At 41.9% G+C, this 15,539-nt stretch overlaps 1 long non-coding RNA gene across 1 annotated transcript in view, besides 1 other annotated feature; it reads left to right on the top strand.

The window, feature by feature from the left end:
* Gm46640 overlaps positions 1-15,229 on the top strand; it is a 44,287-nt gene extending 29,058 nt beyond the window's left edge. The window contains exons 2-3 of the long non-coding RNA XR_001782548.2: positions 13,516-13,664; positions 15,044-15,229. This is a non-coding gene — a long non-coding RNA (predicted gene, 46640). The remainder of the gene's footprint in view (positions 1-13,515; positions 13,665-15,043) is intronic.
* Positions 2,163-5,131: an enhancer, noted in NCBI's record as "VISTA enhancer mm76". NCBI's record gives its function as "enhancer in: somite[8/9] | heart[8/9]" and the evidence as "EXISTENCE:transgenic organism evidence [ECO:0001131][PMID:17130149]".
* Positions 15,230-15,539: the final 310 nt, after the last annotated feature.

Raw genomic sequence — 15,539 nt, forward strand, 5'->3', positions numbered from 1 at the left:
TGCTTCTCTGGATGGCTTAGCTGGTGTGTTCCCAGGGCATGCCTGCTGGAGATGGGGTCTAGGCTAAGGACATGTGTTGGGGGAGGGAAGGTTGAAGGAGATCTGTGGGTCCTCTGTAGACAGGGGCAGAGGAGTGGGGGAGGGTGCTGCAGCAGTTGGTCTTCTATAGGGCTGAGGGTGAGACTGAAGGTTTAGATTTGGAAAGAGGAGGGAGAAGCTGACCACCTCCATATATTTACCTCCAAGATCAGAAACGTGCTTTCAAGTTTTCTCTCAGAAGATTCAGCCATCAAGCGGCCACAGAATTGTAAAATAGTCACATTGGGCAGATTCTGCCAGTGCAGGTTTTGTCCACAGGGGAGACAGTTTCCTCATGCTTTCTGCTGTGTTATTTTCCTAGAAGTCTCTTAAAGGTAAATCATGTTAAGTCTTTGAACCAAGATATTATTAAAATATTGGCCCTGACCTGAGAGCTTCCTCCCTGTAGACTAACTTTCACGATACCAAAAGGCATTGTGCAAGTTTCCAGGAATGCAAAGCAAAGCAACCAACATTTCTCTCTAGTTATGATACTTAAGAACTACAACACATGACACAATATCTACCCCTAAGGGTGCAGTAGCGGCATGCATAGCTTTGTAGTAGCCAACAGCTCTTTAATTGGACTGAAGGAAAAGAGGAAAATCATGCCTAGTACTGGAAACCTAGCCAACTATCCAGAGCCAGTGAAGGGGAGCCTACAACTGCCATTTTACTAAGCCAGCATAATTCCTATGTTCTAAATATTTATATTACAGGCAGATAAGTATAAGCATCACCTATATTTATACTTTACAAAGAGATGTCTCCTTGCAACAAATGGAGACCATTAGAGAAAAAGACAAACAATCAGATTTCAGAGAACAAAGAACTATGTGGTACCCAGCCCCAACGTATACAGCTTCAAAACAATTCCTGCACCTAAGGCTCAGGAATCATAGAGGAAAAGGGAAGGAAAGATCATAAGAGTCAGAGAAGCAGGAAGTTTGCTGTGAGGCTTGTCTCCTAGAAATATCAGAGAAGTTAAAACAACCGCCAAAACAAAACCTAAGCAGGGATGACACCAATAGACAGTCATGGTAACATGGGAGGAGGACATCTCGTGGGACCTTAACCCTAAACAAAGAACAACAGACTGTAATGTGTAGTTTTATGCTCTACCTGCCTTTAGCTCCAAGAAGTGACCATGCTACCAGCCCTCTCCCAGCTTCCCTTACATCCTCAGATAAAATACACAGACATAGAGTTGTTCAATTTTGACTTGTCTTCTTGGCACAATTGCTGGTTTCTATTATCTCCTGCCTGGAAAATGTGCCCTTACCTATATTCTTAGCTCCATACCTCCCACTTGCCCTAATCTTCAGTGGCTAGTCCCATCTAGCCCCTGCCAGACATCCATGACCACTTACCTGTAGTAGTGGCCCTAGGCCCCAGCTCCTCCTGAGACCTCACATGGCTGCTGCACTCTTCTCCCCCAAAGCATGACAAAACCCAAACCAAACAAAAAAAGAACCCTCCCTTCTTCATCCCTTTCTCCCTCCAGGGACCCGGAAGTCCTGCCTGTCCCTTCTGCCCAGCAAATAGCCCATGGCTTTCTTTACTGGCAGATTAAGAATCAACTGGGAAACAGGAACTTAGCATCACTGCTCCTTTCAACAGATAACCAAGGAATGCTGAGAGTAGAGAAAATAGTCTTGCCCAGAGAAAAACCTCCAAATTGGTTATCCAGTCATACACATATGAGTAACATTTTACAGGCTGAACAGGATGTATTATGTATTTAGGAACACACATAGGACATACAGATATACACATACAGACATATACACAGGCATATACACACAAGCACACACAGAGACATACACACACAGGCACACACACACAACACATGCACATACAGAGAGACATACACACTTAGGTATACACATACAAATACAGGTATACACACGCACACATACATACATCAACAGTTAAAGAACAATATTTGATAGAAATAGTAGCTGAGGTTAGATGCTAATATACCCGCACAGGAATATTTCCCAAAGCCTAGGCTTTTGCTCTACAAAGCAAGCAATGAGTGGGCTATACCTTCAAAAGGCAATCAAAACAAAATAGAGCAAGGCATAGTTGACAATTGACTGGGATGCTCACAGGAGAGATATCATTTGATCTGTCATGCAGAGGGCTGTTGGATTCGAGGAACAGTAGAGATTAACAGGGACATTTTTCTGGGTAGAAGGCACAGCTCAGAGCACAAGCCCACGCATGAGGGTTGAGAAGATTTCTTCTCCATTGGGCAGACTGAGCCATCATAGAGACAGTGCTGAGGAACATAAATAAGTATGAACACAAAGGCAGACATCGCTCCTTACTCGCAGTACTTCACTGGGTCTTAAAGGCGCTATAAACTGAATTTATCTTGGGAATGCAGATTCAGGTATTTGGCTAAGACTGCCAGAAAAGCTGACAGTTTAAAAAGCATTTCTTGGTGTTCACAATATTTACTTAAACTATATTCATATGGACACGCTCGCCCTCCATTTTCTCCAGCAGACTTGCTCACTTAAGCCTCATTTCATTTCTCCACTCATTTTCACTACTTCTCTGTGCTGCCATTGTGTTAATAGATTGGCAGCTTAATTTTGAATTTCACTTAGAAGTTTTGGGCCTCGAATTGGAATTTTTTTTCAAGAAGTCAAACATTTATTTGTCTACAAGGAAAATTACAGATGTCATCTCTGACTTGGCCATATGTGGTCCTCTAGTGTTGGATAGGTTCACCATTAATTTAACTGGTCAATAATTAGAGTAAGCATTATTACAGTCTACACACTGAAAGAGACATTGGGTCTTGTAAGTATTAACACACTCTCTCTCTCTCTCTCTCTCTCTCTCTCTCTCTCTCTCTCTCTCTTTAAAACTAGACCTGATTATTCTCTTGTTCCTACAGAACTGCTTAACAGGCCTCCCCAGACAGTCATGTGGAGAGCAACACCATAGTGTTAGTTGATGTACAACCAAGGAATTCCTTGTGAGAAACATGCAGCTGTGGACCAGGGTTCCAGAAGGATATCAACAGGGTATAGGACAATCAACAATGAGAATGCTAATGAAAAATCCAGTTAAACTCAAAAGACTAATAAATCAAAAACTTGGTCAAGCTGGTTGGACTGAACAGGACAGGAGCCAAAGTATCAAAATAAGGGTTAGAATCAGATGACTGGAAACAGAGCCAACTCAGGAAGTTACTCTGGACATTGGAGACATTGCTCTGGCAACATTTTATGCACAGTTTGGTGAAGCCAACTGAACAAGGCTCTTGCTCTTATAGTAAGTATCATCCAGGCTGGATGGATTCAAGTTACCTAACAGGAAGGAAACAGCACCAAGAAGGTTTTGCAAGCACTTGTTTGCCAGTGTTGGTCTGGTGTGTCAGCTGAAACAGCTATACAGAGTTCAATGCTTGCAAAAATGAGAACATTCACACACACACACACACGCACACACACACACACACACACACACACCATCTGCATATGGAACCTGAAGTTTTGAGCTAATACTTCTATCCAGCCAGAACTCCCTTAAACTTTGCAAATGTATTCTTGGTAGATGTTCTGAAAATACTAATCTGCTTCACACAACATCTGAGGAGAGTAAACAGCTAAGCCAAAATTCGAGAGCACTTATCCTTCCTCAGCAGTGACAGGCACCTATAAGGAAGTAAGTGTCCTCGTGCCCCTAGATTCATTGCCCGAATATGGGAAAATGCTTGTGCTGTGGGTGCGTTGTACTGTAAAACTCCAATCCACTGACAAGGCTCTAAGACAGAATAAAGTGTGTGCCAAGTTTGTCCGTGGTAGCATAAACTTGCCTGAGCTGTTTCCTGAAGATAGGAGCTGGAATTCTCCTGGGTAAAGCTGACTGAGCTCACAAGTTTCACCCTTGGCCTACTTTGTTTATCTCCAGACCAATGAAGCGTTCAGTCTAGACCGTACAGTATTTCCAGTGGCTCCTGTCATTTTTTTTCCCAAGCATCTGGTTTTCCTCAGCACCCCCTTGTGACTCACCCTGCATGGCCTTGCTTTAGGATCCAAGAACTTCAGTGGAATGTCCTATCCTGTGCGTGGGTCACTGAAGACATCTGTTGAAGCCTGAGACCTGGCCTCCAAGGTGGCTTATAACACAATCTAAATGGGCATATTTTTTTGTTTTGTAAATAAAGAATGTGAGACATTTGACTGTGACTCAGTACTTGACTTCAGAGCAGCCAGGATGCATGCTCCTGCCCTCCGGTTCTTCCTGGAATGTCTTACGGTGGGAACGTGAAGGTCTTAAAAGAGGCCTCAGTTACCACACTTACAGCCCCGTAGCTTCCATGCCCTTTATACCACAGCTTGTGTTACTTTTGGTTTTTCTTATTTTCTAAAATGTTTAAATTCCCCACCAGTGAACAAGTCTTCATTGAGATTCATTGACTATCAGCAGTGTGAGTGTGCTGTGCTAACTGCCCCAGCAGAGGTACACACAAAAGCTCTGATGTAATGGGTAACTACATATTGATATCAAGATAGATATAAATAATATTGATGATTGATATAAGTTATGATAGAGGCAGAGATAGAGAGATAGACATAGACATGATATACTTATACATATAGACAGATAATAGATAGATAGATAGATAGATAGATAGATAGATAGATATTAGAAGGATAGGGATAGAGATAGAGAATCTCCTGGGAATAACCAAGCTTTTATTTTGCACAAATTTTGATTGCATCTACGAAAAAACAAACACCAATTTATGATTATTGAGCAAAAAGGGGACATTATACAAAAAAGAAAGCTATTTGTCAACTCCAAAGTGAGTTGATGAAAACACCCCATGTAAAGGAACATCAAACAACAGGAGATGGGTCATGTGTCCCTAGACCTAAATTGTATGTGGCAGACACATTGTTGACAATGGAGTTTGGATGTTTTAGAAAGGGCTTTGTACTGGGCTTTGTAGGAAAGAAGGGTAGAAATTGATTGTTGAGTACATAGTAAAACCCCGTTCTAGTTCAAATCAACCATCCAACAGCTGAGATAACCAGCAGCTTCAGGATATTATGAGCCCTGAAACAGTGTGGTCCTCTTTACTCTCTTAGAGATCTGTCTCACCATTGAATATAGACACCAATAAAAATAGCCACAATAGAGGCATTGGAACACTCAGAGTAAAGATCATATAGGTATCGGTGTGCTTAATCTAAACTACAAGATACAGGCAACCTAGTTATTCATCAGGACACTGGCAGACGGCAGAGAGCAGTTTTAAAGTCCTACACCTGGGCACTCTGAGCTTCCCTCACTACAGAGCAAACACTGAGATACAGTTTTTAGGGGAGAAGAGGCATTATACAAATAAGGAAGCTACTGTTTCAGTGTTCCCAGTGGGACCGTTTCCAGGGAGATGGGAGATTATGAAAAGTTATTTGGAACTCTGCTGTGGGAACCAGGGAGTCGAAAGTGTGGAGCAGGGATTACAGTAAGAGAAGAGCTAGATAGGATGGCGACAGGTGAGCATTTTGTCACTCACTCATAGTCTCATTAATGCTAAGAAGCATTAAGGCCTAGTCTAAAGAGCTGGGAAGGTGGTTTTACTGGTAAAGTTCTTGTCATGTAAGTATGAGGACAACAGTTCAGATCCACCACCAGTTTAGAAAAAAAGGGATAAACATTTTCTGTTAAAGGATATGTCAGACATGCTGTAAAACTACCTTCTAAATATATATGTTTGTACATATAAATTTGTGCCACTCTTAACTTTGGTCAGAGAAGCCTCTTTTTGCAGTGGGTAATGGTTAAATGCAGAGTCATAACTGGCCAAAGTGCCAAGTATGGTGTAGTGAGTCACATTCCTTTAGAGATGTAGCCAGGGATAGGTTATTCATTATGCAATATATGGCTCCACAGTCATCCACATATTAGCCAACACTAATTGAATGAAGGGATGTATCAGTAACAATAAAAGATGACAATGATTTTGGTAAAGAAATGGGGTGGGGCACTATGAGAAGTTGGAGGGAGATAGTGGTGAATAATTATAATCAAAATACATTGTATTTTGTGTGTCTCAAGGATTTTAAAATCTGTTTTGTCTTTGTCCTTTTTTTCTCTTTATTGAAAATAGATTATTTTCTCACACAATGTATCCTGATTATAGTTTCCCCACCTTCTTTTATTCCCAGTTCCTACCCACCTCCCTTACCCTCAAGGTTCACTCTATCTCATTAGATAGCACGTCTAAGAGACTAACAATGACACATGACAAAATAAAATATAAAAAGATGAAGCAGAAACTATCATAATGAAGTTGGGTGTGGCAACCCAACAGGAGGAAAAGAGCCCCAAGATCAGGTACAAGAGACAGAGACTCCCTCATTCTTACAGTCGGGAGTCAAATAAAAATACTGAGCTCATGAATAGTGTTTACAAATGCATTGAGCTACTACTGCTGATTCATGAGAACTAAACTGCTAATATCCCAAGAACAAAGATTGGACTAACCCAAAATATTTCTAAACAGGTCCACATCCTCCTTTGCCCTATATCTATCCTTTCCTTCCCACTACCTCTGGTGGGTGGTGGGCTAGAAGGGAGGTTAAAACATTTAAGAACACTTATTAAAGTAGGTTTTGACAATTCTAAGCCTATACCAGGGAGTTGAGCTGTTTGACAGGATTAGGAGAATTAGGAGGTGTGGCCTGTTGGAGGAAGTGTATCACTGGGGGTGCCATTTAAGGTTTCAAAAGTTTATACCAGACCCAGTCTCTTCCTGAAGTTCAAGATACAGCTCTCAAATAATTCTCTAGCACCATGTCGGCCATACCTGCCACCGTGCTCCCCTGCCATGATGATAATGGAATTCCCTCTGAAATAGTAAGCAAGCCCCTAATTAAATGCTTTCTTTTGTAAGAGTTACTTGGTCATGATGTCTCTTCACAATAGACCAGAGACTAAGACAGCTGCAGATGGAAACTTATCACAAGAGTCGTCTCAGGGTTGTGTACTTTGATAGTCTGATCAGTAAATTTAGTCACCCTTAGAAAGAAACCTAAAGCTACAGAGGATGCCCAGCCAGAACAGTCTCAATCTAAACAGATATTGGTTTTTTTTTTTTTTTGCTTATGTCATAATTAATGTGAACAGATGTTTCTGGAGGCCATATCTTGGGGAGACAATAAAATGATAGCTATCGTGCAGTCACTGTGCCCAGCTCATAAACTGCCAGCCTTTCTAGCCCCCATTCTTGCTGGTTCTGTGACAGCAACTGCTAGGAATGCACACCAGAGATGTGCTGCCTGGGAGAACCAACAGATTTCGCCAGGAGCTAGTTTTTGTGGGGCTCTTCTTTGAAAAATGAAAATAACCTGTTCAGACTATCTGATGAATAATAATACATGTGTGGCAATATCAAACACTGGGTTTTTTCCCTTAATAGTGTCTTATCAAGTGTGAGTTTGGATATTCTTTATTTCCGGTAAGAGCCAGGATATAACTAATTGCTTCCAAGTCCTCTTCTCCCACTAAGCATTCTTGGCAACTTGTGAGGCTTCATTCACAATGTCTTCTTCCCCATCACTCCTTGTGATCACACATACCTGGTTGGCTTTGAAGCAAGAAGGGGAAAAAAACCCAACAGACTAGAAAAGACTAGATGACCTTGAACTTCAAGAGGAGACTCAGTTGCCTCCTAGGCACTAGGAGTACACTCAGACCAATACTTTGCAAAACTGTGGCCTGGATCTCATCTCAAAGTGCATGGCCCTTATTTCTATATTTCACTTTCAAATTAGCTTGAGAACTGACTTAATATATCTAGGGTTACTAGGCTGTTAATGGCTAGTACTCTTTGAGGAGGGTCCTGTTTCTCATTCATTCTCTCATTCTATATTTACTTAATAGGCCTTGGAAACATGAATTCTGTAATTCAAGATCCTGAAATAAGACTCTACACTTAAGATGAGCCACAATTCGTGCATGTCATGAATAGGACAAAGCCTATTTGAATGGATAGTCTGTTATGAATAGCAACAGATGGCATAGTTCAACATGGGCGATGAGTTCAGTATCAGATTTGGGGAAGAAAGGAGGAAGTCTGCACCAGAAAAGTGTGTGGAGAGGTCCAAGTGACAAGTGACTACTACTTTAAGCTAAATGATGTTGCTAGCTCTTGATGACTTTGAGGGGACAGCATTAGCTAGAATTATCCTGACTTCATCCCTTTTACTCCCTCATTATTATGGTCCATTGATCAAACCCTGCAGATATTGTCAGGACAGATGAACTATGTAGGATGCAGGAGTATAAGAAAGGGAGCCTGGAGAAGCAAAGGGACTTATGGAATACAGAGATGGGAAAGAGAGGAGCCTGCATCAGTGCTCTCCCAGGTCAGCAGGTATGAACACTAGGGCAGGGCTTGTGAAAACACATAGAATCCTCAGCTATTCTAACTCAGTAAACCCAGCAAGGACGCAGGAAAGTTAACCTATTTTGAATATTTCTATTCTACAGAACACATTTTTAATGTAACATTTATTTCACCTTTTAAGACAAGGAATAGCAAATTCTAATAAATGGACACCTGACTGTAGAGTACCCACTCTTTAGACTTTGAAGAGATTTCTGTGTGACTTCCTTAACACACTGCTACAAAGCCAGCTTTTAAGACAAACCAGTCTTACCCAGAAAGTATCATATAAAGAGTTTAAACTTACAAGTAAGAATATAACAATGACTATGGGATTAAAACTTCCTTCAAAGGGGTTCCAAGTAAACCCTCCACTCAGAACAATCTATCGCATGCTCAGAGAAAGCTAGACACATTTAATTTCCACTACGTGCTAAGGTTAGCCTGTGAAGAGATAGAATTCCTACTGTTGATATACATACTGTGTCTTGTTAACATTAACGTTGAGAATTGTCATTCGGTGATTTCATTGAATGTCTTTCTGTAATAATTTTTCAGGTGTAGTTTTGTGTCATCTTCACTGTGCTTAGGAGATCCACATGAATGTAAAGAAATTATTTGTCCCCATTTTTTCAAGTCCTGAAAGAACCATGAGGCAGATTGACCCTGATTGAGCTAAGCTGTTCTTTGCCTGCCCTCAGCCATCAGAACTCCTACTTCATGGCCTTTGATTTACAAAGGCACTTCCACCACAATCCTCTTCCTTCTACTTCTCAGGCCTTTGGACTTGAAGCTAATTACTCTACCAGCCATCTGATGAGTGACTATGGGACTTCTTGGCTTCCAAAACTGCATGAACCAAATATTATCAGGAGTGTATACATGTCTGTATCTATGCTATTGATCCCCTATTTTTCCACAAGAGAACTCTAACCAATATATAAAGTGACTAAACAAACAAACAAACACACCAGAAATATACAGAAAGCATCCGGCGTTATCTTCCAAACATCTGTAGGTAAGGAGCTCAATGCCTTCTCATTTGCCATTCCTTCTGTTATGTCACTTAGAAGACGAATGAATTTGTAGCCAAGCAGCAATAATGAGATCCAGAGATCAAGCACTCAAGGACTTGTTAGCAAGAGGCCATCAAAGTGTTCAAAAGATAGGTTAATCAGTCCCTCCTAGATGGTTTCCCTTCATCCCTCATGATTCTTATTACAGTGGATTGAACTCATCCCCTCATCTCTTTCTTCCCATTGATCTTTTGCCCAGTATTAACCCTTCTCTAAATGACTTACTCTTATGCCTGAAGACCAATGTATCTTCCAACTCTCATCAGATAAGTCTATTTGTAGTATAGATGGCAATTATCACAGAGACACACAACTGGTTAAGGTGTAGAGATTAAGAGACTGCGAAATGCTGAACCCTAACTATAAAAGATACAGGCTTAGTTAACCCTAACCCTCAAACCCTAACTCTAACCCTAACCCTAACCCTCTAACTCTAACTCTAAACCTAACCCTAACCCTAGCTATATCAAACCCATTCCTCCCAAAGCTAGGGATCATTGTGGGAAAGGGAGCTGAAAGAACAGATGAAGTAGGCTTGCTGAATGACAACAGGATAGAGTGTCCTCTGGACATAGCAGGGCAGCTGCACATATGTACCTATATCAGTTGTGGCAGCAGGCACAAAACCTATGTAAGCTGAAGCCATGCCACATCCTGTCATGGAGAGGAGAGGTGAACACAAAGCTCCACTTGCAACTAAGGAGCTATTGGCTGCTGGGAGAGGGAGAGTCGGTCTCCATTTTCCCTATATGTCAGTGATGCTCTGGTGAAAAGCCACATCCAAGAGTATGTAGGCAATACAAACTGGACTCCAGTGGGAGGTGGGGATGGACACAAAATTGGGTGGAGATGGGCGATAACTGGAGGGGAAATGATGGGTCTAAGAGGAATTGGAGGAGGAGGCGGCAAATATGAGTAAAACACGCCACCTCAAGTTCTGAAAGAACCAATAAAATAAATACAGCAGGCAGCAACAGAAACAATACCTGTTAAACAGGCTCAGCTGCAGCCATCTCCAAATATAATACAGTTCCCATTATGCAATAACCAGTTAAGATGAGGTCAGTTTTGATTGGTTTGTGTTTGGTAATAGGCAGAGGCTGGGCTTACAGTGTGGTATCTGATTGCAGTCTATTTTGACTGATGATCCTCAGCCACAACCCTCCATCTACCTCTCACTAGAAGAGAGCCTTTGTTTTCTGTTTGGGGATGTATTCTGAAACAGACTTGTGCTGAGGGCCCATTTCCCTTCTGTTATTTTTCTCATGCCTTTCCCTCCACATTATTTATCCAGCTTTTCCACTAGACTGAAAGTTTTATGCAATAAATAATGTCACTTTATTAACAGCAGTGCAGCTGTTATGTCCGGTACTTACTTGTTTGATAATCAGTGAGTACTGGACGGAATGCTAAGATCTGTTCTGTGTGTAATGTAGGGAAGAGAAGCTATGGTCAGACATGACAGCTCATAAACTTGTCAGCATGAATATAATAAAAACACATGTTAGGAACAAGAGGGTACGTTCTTCCTTCTGAAGTGAATGGGAAAGATTTGATTTTTCTGAAAACTTTTTACCACCAACAGCAAGTATTTTCTTTTATATTTGAAATACATATAAAAACCAAGAGATTTGTGACCCTGGAATGTCTTTCTCAAAAATTGAGAGAACAGCCTCTTTGAAATACCAATTGTCAGGTTTCTGTGGCTTGATGGAAATTTAAGTTCAGCAGGGGCACCTTTCTCAAAAACCTTAAAACCCACTTCTGTCCCAGAGGTCCAAGAACTCTGCTCTCTTGCACAAAGCCAATTAACCAACAGTTTCTTTGGTTTCTACTTAGAGTGGGTTGAACTTTGCAGAGTTCTGTCACCCTTCCTGCCTTGGAGATAGTTGTTTATCTTGAAGATATTCAGATAAAGGGTATAACTGTGGCTATATAAAGAGTGAGATTTCTTTCTTTGCAATCTCTTGTGCTAACCCACATTACATTTTGGCTTTGTACTTATTGAATAATAAATATGTTTTCTGTTTCTACAGTCTTTACAAGAGAGGTTTGCTTGGAGGGAAGAAGATTTTGTTTCCATTTATTTATTATTTATATTGGAGGCAGAGACTCACGATGTGGCTCATGCTTAGCTCCTGTCTCAGTCTCCCATATGCTAGGTGTGAACTTGACTTGGTTTTCATCTCTGGGTCCACAGTACAGACAGAGATAGTCAGTAGAGAGCAGATGGGAGCAGGAGTTATCAGTGTGAGGAAACAGAAGAGGGTTAGTCACATGAAACGGAGCAGAAAGACCAGATAAGACTGCAAGAGACACACATAGAGAGGCTCAGTACTGAAGACCCCCTGACAACAAGGCAACTCGGCTTTATCCTATCAGAAACTGAGCAGGCAAGGTGGGGTGACCATAGGATTTTCAATGATCAAGAAGGTGTTGGGAATGTTGTCCACACTCTTACTAATACAGGTGGGCCACAGGTGGAAGCAGAAATAACAAGAGCACAGGATCTTAGAGGAGAAGTTTAAAATAGGGAAAACAACAGCAGCCAGACGCAGAGATGCCTAAGGCAATAGTGTTAGAGGCAGCTCTGTAGCTAAGAGGGAAATAGAACTGTGTGTGTGGATGGCACCTGCACTCTGAGGAACAGTCACCGAAGGACAGTGAACACAATGATAAAAAGCCCAGACATATCCCAGCGATCACTAAGAAAAGGAGGGTGACACGGGACATCACAAAAGCATATGCAGAGAACAGGGGGCAAAATAGTAGGAAGGAATGGTATTTGAAAATTTCAGCAAAAATATGTCCCTGTGGGAGATGGGGTTAGCATTGTTAAGTGCTTCCATAAAAATCTTTCGACTCTCAGAAGGAAGGAAGCCATGCAGTTATGTGTTGGCAATGTTGTTTAGTCAAGTGCAGCCCTGGGTTCATCATATAACACCTCATAAAACAAGAACGGAGTCATGCACATGTAATCACATGTAGCAGCTGGGGGCAGGAGGATTAGACGTTCAAGGATATCCTCAAGTGTAGAGGAAGTTTGAGGCCAGCCTTGGCTACAGGAGACCCTGTCTCAAGAACAAAGCCCAACAAGGGAGCATAAAGAAAGGGGTCCTTCCTGCCAAAGCACTGGGCATGGCACCCCAGGCACAGCACACCAGGCAAGGCACAAACCCTAGCCGGTTCATCGTCATGGACATGGACCCCGGCAGTACTTCCCTTCACCCACCCACTTTTCTTGTAAATGTTTAGATGACAGCAATTTTTACCCTGTCACTATACCATATTGCTTTCCTTTGGTGGAGAGAAGTATGTAATGTCATCACAGAGTCTCTCGGGGCCTTGGGAAGAAAACAGAATTGGAGACTGTTGCCATTTTCCAACTAAGAATTTGTCTCCATGAGGTCAAGTCAGCAGACTTCATAGTCTCCCTTGGAACCTTTGCAGGCCCTGGGGACGCTGCCAGCCCTGCCATCTTCTCTTCTTGTTGACCCCCGTCCTCCTATTAGTATCCTTTTATAAGCTGTCAAGTAACTTGTCATTTTTCCTTTGCGGGCAGCTTTAGGGCAAGTTAATGGTGTTTGCAGAGGGGTTCTGGTTTGCTGCTTCTCTTTCCAAACAGACCTGCTAATGGGATTTGTGCCTGCTTTGAGTAGGCTGCAGTGGAATCCAATGTAATAGTGTACATATTTTAAAGAGTGCCTGAAGGGCAGTTTTATTATGTACATCTGGGAGACATACTTCATTCTGCCCCTTGACATTTAGTGCAAAGTTAGGGGTTACTCTTCTCTTGCTTCCTCTTTATTCTCCCCTAACCTTTCCTACTTCTCCTGCCTTCCCCACCATTGGCCCCCAAACAGGCTTACAGTGCGATTTTTCCATTTACTTTCAAGTAGAGTGGAACTTTTAAAGAAGTTTTTCTTTCTTCTCTGCATGTAGGAGATGAAGGAAACTTTCCCCATCAAGGAGGGCTGGGAAGATGCTGTGGTGTGTCCTCCTGGGTGGCTGGGACCCAAAGCTAAGATGCCTAAGCCAGTCCTGAATCATAAAGCCAGTCCTGAAAGTACCAAGTAGCTAACACTTTGTTGGTGAGTCCTAAAGTGCTTCAAGATGCTCTGTTTACCTCTTCCAAGTCTGTCTTTCTGTATTAGTTCCACAAAGAAATGGCCCCTTGATGGTTGCAATGCCTGTTGTAATGCTTAATATAGACAGAACTTGATATAGAATATGAGGGAGTAGACTGGCATTATCAGTTTTGCTACTGTTTTGCTGAATGTCTAGCAAAAACCATGTCTTAGAGTTTTGCTACTGTGAAGAGACACCATAACCAAGGCAACTCTTATAAGGATAACATTTAATTGGGGCTGGCTTACAGGTTTAGAGGTTTAGTTCATTATCATCAAGGTGGGAGCATGACAGCATCCAGGCAGGCATGGTGCTAGAGAAGGAACTAAGAGTTCTACATCTTCATCTGAAAGCAGCTAGCAGAATACTGGCTTCCAGGCAGCTAGGACTAGGGTATTAAAGTCCACACTCACAATGACACACCTACTCCAACTAAGCTACACCTTCTAGTAGTGCCACTCGCTGGGCCAAGCATATTCAAACCACCACAACCCATGTGCATCATTTAATATCTCTCGAGGGTTAAGTGCATAGTTGCTGCAGGACAGTTGTTGCTTTAGGTTTGGGGAAAGAGAAAGTTATCCTGTGAGAACATTGGCTGGTAACTTCTCTTTCCACTATAAAGTATGGTCCTAGTCAAGATAACTTCCATAGTGATGGAGGGACTTGTTTCTTCCCCAGAAAGAATCTAAATGTCCTCCTTTTTAGCTAGAGAAACACGAGTATTCCCATGTGGGCAGGTGGGATCAGGTTAGTGGAGGCTGGGAGATGGGGAGTGTTTTTTTGAGCCTGAAGGAATATATGTAGTGGTGGAATGCTGGGTAGGTGTAGCCGGATGTGTGGGACACTCACTACACCGGAAGGGAGCAGAGTGTGTGTATCCTCAGCAATATGTACATGCCATGCATAGAGCTTCACAGCTTTACACAGATGACCCAGATAAACTGATACATGATTTTGCTTTAGGGTACATTGAGTTCTAAAAGCTTGCATCATTTACCAAGAGCCACTTATTCACCAAGGGACTGGAACGGCACCAGAATCTAACTGTATCTGACATCCAAGTTCATTCACTTCTCAGCTATTCTACTGCCAGCCCCTGTACTCTTCCCTAGCATTATGGGGAAGGAAGATCACTGTGGGGTTGTGCTAATGTTCATTTCACGTAACAGGGACAGAGGTAGTAACTTCTGCTTCTGTTCTTCAGAGATGAACACATGACCTACATCTGGCAACAGAATGCTGAGAGATCTTAAGGAGATCATGATTGGATAAGAATAAAGTTGATGAGAAAAATCAGTCCAACCTCTGGAGTTAAGGAAAAAATACTTCTATCTTGCAGGTTCACATGGACTAAAGAATGCCAGCCAGGAGTGGCTACTGAGTGACTTTGCCACCAACATCAAATGGTGGGGCCTGCCCACCTGCCTTCTGCTATTCCTGGCTTCAGGTTGAACAGTTTTTACCAGAACTTTTGTTACTTGCAACCAAGAGAACCTTGACTATATGAGCACTGGCAAAGAGAACTTTTAAAATTGCTTCCCTTAGTTTTTGAGATTATGATATAATGACTTCACTTTCTCAAGTCTTTCCTTTCTCTAAGCCCTCAGTAGAGACACCTCCTTGTTCTCTTCATGATTTCTATTTTTCACTAACTGTTGTTTTATATATATATACATATATATATGTTCCTAAATACATAAATACAACCTGCTCATTCTACAAAATGTTTCTATTAGGTTTGTCTTCATGGCTTACCATTTGGTATTGGATAACACTAAGAGTATGTGGCACACATACCTCGGCAGTAACCAACAGCTCTCTAATTGGACTTAGAC

The sequence above is a fragment of the Mus musculus genome, chromosome 18, assembly GCF_000001635.26.
Source record: "Mus musculus strain C57BL/6J chromosome 18, GRCm38.p6 C57BL/6J".
Classification (NCBI taxonomy): Eukaryota; Metazoa; Chordata; class Mammalia; order Rodentia; family Muridae; genus Mus; species Mus musculus.